General features: G+C 34.6%; 1 long non-coding RNA gene across 1 annotated transcript; it reads left to right on the plus strand.

Moving 5' to 3' along the window:
- The first annotated feature begins 3,114 nt into the window (after positions 1 to 3,114).
- On the plus strand, positions 3,115 to 4,155 carry LOC107778407 (uncharacterized). Its single transcript, XR_012709231.1, has 2 exons — positions 3,115 to 3,203; positions 3,916 to 4,155. It is a non-coding gene; the product is annotated as an uncharacterized LOC107778407 (long non-coding RNA).
- The last annotated feature ends 1,910 nt before the right edge of the window (positions 4,156 to 6,065 follow it).

A 6,065-nucleotide genomic window follows, 5' to 3' on the forward strand; every position in this document is an offset into this window, starting at 1 on the left:
CTAGCCATCTTGTTGCATAATAAATTAGGCCCTCAGCCTATCATATATCACAAATAAGTACAACATGCTGCGGCGGGCAGCCCGATCCCTTGATATCCTCACAACACAGGCCCTCGGCCTCACTCATTTAGAAACCTCTCAAGCCACTTGGGCTAATAGTAAAAACAAGTGCTCAGTCCAAAATATCATTTATAGAATCAAAACGGAGTAAATAGAACCGATTTATGAAATCAATAAAAACATAGCATGATTGAGTGAAAATATTAAACCAAGAACAATGAGGAAACAATATTAAAAAGCCCCTAAGGGTCCAAACTGTCGGTACGAGGCCCAAACACGAAATTCAGCCCCAAACATAGTAATATTTTTCAAAACACAATAATATCAAACAATTTTCAATCAAATACGCGACTTAATAGTCGTATGAGATGGACCAAGTCACAATCCCCAATGGTGCACGGCCCCACGCTCGTCATATAGCGTGTGCGTCACCTCAAAGTAGTGAGACGATGTGAAATTCAGGGTTTCATACCCTTAGGACAACATTTACAATCATTACTTACCTCAAACCGATCCAAACTCTAGCCCTCAATGCCTTTGCCTCTCGACTCGGCCTCTGAATGCTCCAAATCTAACCAAAACCAGATTCCTACCGTCAATATAAGCTAAAGGAACAAAGCCCACACGAAAATAATCAAATTACATCAAAAATCCCGAAATTGGCCAAACCCGACTTTCGGGCCCACGTCTCGGAATTCGATAAAAATCATATCACTAGAATCCTTATCCTCCCACGAGTCTATACATACAAAGAACATTAAAATCGAACATCAAATCCCCAATAAAAACTCTCCAATTTCAAGCCCTAATTCTCCAATTTTTAACCCTTAAATTATAATAATTTCATGCTTAATCCATTGAAAATCACCATAGAATCGAGTATTGAGTTCAAAAATCTTACCTCCAAGCGTACCCCTTGAATCCCTTTTTAAATCCTCTCAAAAAAGCTCCAAACCCGTCTAAAAAATGGAGGAAATAAGCTAAAAATCACGAAGATGACCTTTTATACTTTCTACCAGGCATCTCGCACCTGCAACTCTCTTTTCGCATCTGCGGACCACTTCCGCGGTCAAAATAACCGCACCTGCAATTTTCACTTAAGGTCCAAGTTCCGCATCTGCGGGTAAAACCATGCACCTGCGGCCACGCAAGTGCAAAAGAAGCTCCGCACCTGCGATCATGCTCCAGCTGACCAAAAACCGCTTCTAGGACCTCCTCTACGCATCTGCGACATCGCACCTGCGATCCCCAAATTCCAAATCTTCCGTCAACCATCCAAATCCATCCCGATGCCCTCGGGACCTCAACCAAACATGCCAACAAGTCCCGTATCACCATTCAAACTCATACCAACCATTGGAACACTCAAAACAACATCGAAATATCAAAACACCCTCGGATTCAAGCCTAAGGATTCCAAAACTTCTGAATTTTGCAATCGATCAACAAGTCTATCAAACCTCGTTCGAATGACCTGAAATTTTGCACACACATCATAAAATGACACATCAGACCTACCTTAATTTCCGGAATTCCAATCCGACCCCGATATCAAAATTTTCACTACCAACCGAAAAACGCCAAAACTCCAATTTCGCCAATTCAAGCCTAAATCTACCACAGACCTCCAACATACATTCCGATCACGCTCCTAAGTCCCAAATCACCTAACGAAGCTATTCGAACCATAAGAACCAAGTTCCGAGATCATTTACTCACAAGTCAACTTCCGGTTGACTTTTCCAACTAAAGCTTCCAAATAAGAGATTAAGTGTCTCATTCCTCTAAAAAATCACTCCGAATCCAAACTAACCCACACGATGCAATGAAATACAGTTGAACAACACATAAAGAAGCAGAAATGGAAAAAACGGAGCAGTTACTCATGAAACGACCGGCCGGGTCGTTACATCAACCCAATTCCGTTACTCATTTCTCTATTTTCGACTATCTCCATTCCTTCACTCATCACTTCCCATCCATCTTCACAATTCTAGTAGCTTCATATCTTGTCCTTCCTCCATTAAAAGCTCGCTTCCCAGAAAATGGTTCCTAATATTACACTCCAACAGATTTGGGTAAATTTAACTTTTTCCATACATAACAATAACTATACAAGAATAATGAAAAATAAAAATTTCTATCAATCAAATTGCATAAATTTGTACTGAAAATAAACATTCACAAAGTAAAAACAATGGCAAACAAAGAATTAACTAGATCATGCAAAAAGAAATCAGATCTATCAAGGAAAAAGAAAAAGAAATGGGAAAGGGGTTGGGGAAAGAATGAGAAGGGAAGAAAAAAGAAATGGAGAAGGAATGGGGAACAAAGAGAAGGGAAGAAAAAGAAAAAGAAATTGAATTGGGGAAGGACAGGGGGAAGACGGGAAGGGAGAGGGGGATAAAGAGACAAAAAAATGGGGGGGGGGGTAAGTGGGGTCAAAGCGAGAAAGAAATTTACTATGTTTTTCTAATTTTTTTTATTTTTTTAAAATTATTTTTATTCTAAATTTTTATAATCACGCTCTTCGTACGCATGATATATACGTATTTTGTACAACTCAGCAATTAAGTTGCCATATATGCATGATCAATGGTGAGAGGGGTTTAAAATACTGACTTTGAACAACTATAAGTGTCGATGAAATTTCATTGAATATATTATAGGGACCGGGATGACAAACGCGAATAAGTACAAGTATTTACTAGGCTATTCTGCCATGTTAACAAAAGGTATACTACTATTTTTCTTTTTGAAAATAAAAAATTTGATTAGATTGGTTATTATTTACTTTACATAAAATATGAGATATCCATATTTTCTTCTTATTCAAACAGAATATAGACCATTTAAAATTTCTGAAATATGATATAATAGGTAACAATATAAATCTTCTAATTAAGATCTCATCCCAGTCAAATTTCTGAACTGCTTCCCATAACTTTTGCTGTAAGAATGGTAGGTAAATATGAATCGTATTTTACTTTCTAGTAGTATAATTTACCCAAGTCCAGCTAAAGATGCTATAAAAAGCCTCTTGCATCTTTTACCAAACTACACAGTTTGAAAGTTGATATATACTTTCATAAGAATGGCCAAGCTTGTAAACTCTGCTCTTTGTTTCCTTCTGATTATTGCAGGTTTGTATTGGATATTTCTGATTCTTTTTCTTTTTCTTTTTGAGAATTGAGATTGAGTATGAGGCAAATCCGTTAATTTCCTTGTCTGCCTAAACTTACCCTATTCATATTTACAATGATCTTACGTGAAACGGATCTTTGATTTAAATTTAATTAGTTCAACATTTAAGATTTTTAGCACTGAATGTGTTATTATTAAAATGGTGGATTCAAATCTTCATTTTCTACAATGTAGTGAATCACACATATATACACACACTCAATATTGTAAATATTGAATTTAGATGAAACTATAGTCAAGAGGCTACATCCGTCCCTAATGAATGTATCTTTACGTTTTCGAGTTATAGTGAACTTTTATTTTTCCAATTACTCATCCTTCAAGTCATATTTTATTGGATTTAGGTTATAGTATATGAGTTTTGAGTTATGTACTTTAATATAAAAAATATTTACATTACTTTTAGTAAAATATATCAGTAATTGTATATGTTATTATTCTATATTCCAAATTATCATATTCGATTTGATATGGAGAGTCACTTGTTGTTTTAGGTCAACTTAACTTGATAATATAAAAAATTTAGATTGTTACTGCACAAAGTATAAACGCATAGTAAATACCTGGCATGTTACGTACATATATCTATAGGTAGAGTATGTCATGAACTTATGATGAAACAAAATAACGTTAGTTGAATTTTTGTTGCAGTTGCGTTGGCAATTACCCAAGTGAATGCACAGAAGAGATGTAGTGTGGTGTTGAACCCAAAAGGGTGTGTCCTTTTTGACTGCAAAAAGGAATGCTCTCAGAAATACAATGGGAATGGACTTTGCTCAAGTTCTGGTGCCACTATTGGCCAATACATTTGCACCTGCGTTTATAATTGTACTTGATCAATTCCCTTTTGATGTAACTCTGATTCAAACATATACTTGATTTACGAATGAATATCAATGTTAGAACGTTGTTCTTTATTTATTAAAAGAATATTTCGTTCCTTTCTAGCATTTAACCTTTTACTTTTTTTGTTTAACCATCCGTTATTTGAAGTCTAATGGTGCGGCTAATCCGAATTCGTCTTTATGTAAGCCTACTAGGGAATAAACCTGTATTTCCGCCGAAAAATTCTTCATTCGAGGGGCCGGCCTAGTGCTTTAGTTACAGAATTATCCGAACTAAGTAGCTTTAGATCAAAACTTGTAATATATTTTAATTTTTTACTATATTAATATAAAATAAATTTTAAACTTGTTAAATCAAATGAGTTAGTAGAATATTAAAGTTGAACCATAAAATTTAAATCCCGAATCCGCTTTTGCTTTTGCTTTATTCTGGGGCTCAACTGAAACATATGATTAAGTGCATATAAATCCTAACTATCTCACCACGGACCCCAGGATGGTTAATGTCTTTAAATTAATGCTTCCTCTAAGAGAAGGTACTGGTATCACAATTCACAACAATGAACTATCCCAATGAACCATTCAATCATAATTCTCTTTCTATCCACAGTATCTTAAAGCAATATGAATTGATCCTTATTTGATACGTTGCAAGATTATAGCATATGATATGCCAAAGCAATCACCATTTGGGTCATCCATAAATAGCCTAAACTACAGTATTTTTTCATTCACTTTTAGTAAAACCAAACACAACGGTCCAAACCCTAATACAAAGAAGAAAAATCACACAAGGACAAATCTAACTTTAAAAGATAATAATAATAATAATAATAATAATAATAATAATAATTAGAAACTATCACTCTTACGAAATGATGATTGATGAATATAAAATTGTCGGTAATTTTTATGCTTTTCACTTTTGGAATTTCAAATAAAGCAACATCATGATTCATTACCTAATACAAATAGTGTTGTTTGCTCTATATTCGGCTAAAGAGAACTTTTCCGGCGTCGTGCAAATTGACTTCGCGCGGCACCAAGGAGAACAATAGAAGCCACAATGATGAGAAAGTTACTGCATAAACTTTACTGAAATAGATTGTCACAATTAAGGGAAAATGATCAAATTAACTTAAGCTACAATTCTTAATTCAAAAACAGACTTAGACTTTTAGGGCTCGCTTGGTATGAGAGATAAGGAATAACTAATTTCGGGAGTAAATTTAATAAGAATTTATCCCATATTTGGTTGGGAGAAAATTGCGGTTCAATTAATTCCGGAATTAGTTATCCTGAGATTCTAGTATTTTTTTTATCCCCATGAAAAGGTAGAATAACTAATCCCAAAATAATTAATTCTGGGATAACTTCTTTCCAACCGAACGACTCATTAGAAGCTATTATTCCCATACTAATAACCATTTTTCTTGTAGTGATAGTTTCTCTGTCATTGTACAGTATACATGCATTCACAAGAAAAGAGTAGCCGAAAAGACCTAGCTATTACGTTGAACTTATCAGTTAAGATAAATGGCATGCGGGACTATCTGATTCAACTTAATCTTACATTGTCAACCAGATAAATAGTAAAAGGATTTATAACTATCTAATCAATAGTGTACTCTAGCAGCTATTCAAAATTGTGTAACGTCCATAGAGTTGGACCCAAGATTTGATACAACGGGGGCATCACTGCGTGATAATCACTAACGATAAAATTCGGCGTGCAACTCATTAAAAACTTAATGATTATAATGACTTATCATCCAAATATATATATATATAAAGTTCTAAAGAAAAAGAAAGCACTTAACAAAGAGAGATTTCTTCGCAAAATGAGTGCTATAAGAAGGGAAGGTATTTGATTAAGCATGTCTCACCCTTTAATATTTCTAGCTTTAATTAAAAAAGGAGTAAGTGATCAAAATGACGTTCAAATTTTAAATTATC

The sequence above is a fragment of the Nicotiana tabacum genome, chromosome 5 (assembly GCF_000715075.1).
Source record: "Nicotiana tabacum cultivar K326 chromosome 5, ASM71507v2, whole genome shotgun sequence".
In the NCBI taxonomy this organism is placed as follows: Eukaryota; Viridiplantae; Streptophyta; class Magnoliopsida; order Solanales; family Solanaceae; genus Nicotiana; species Nicotiana tabacum.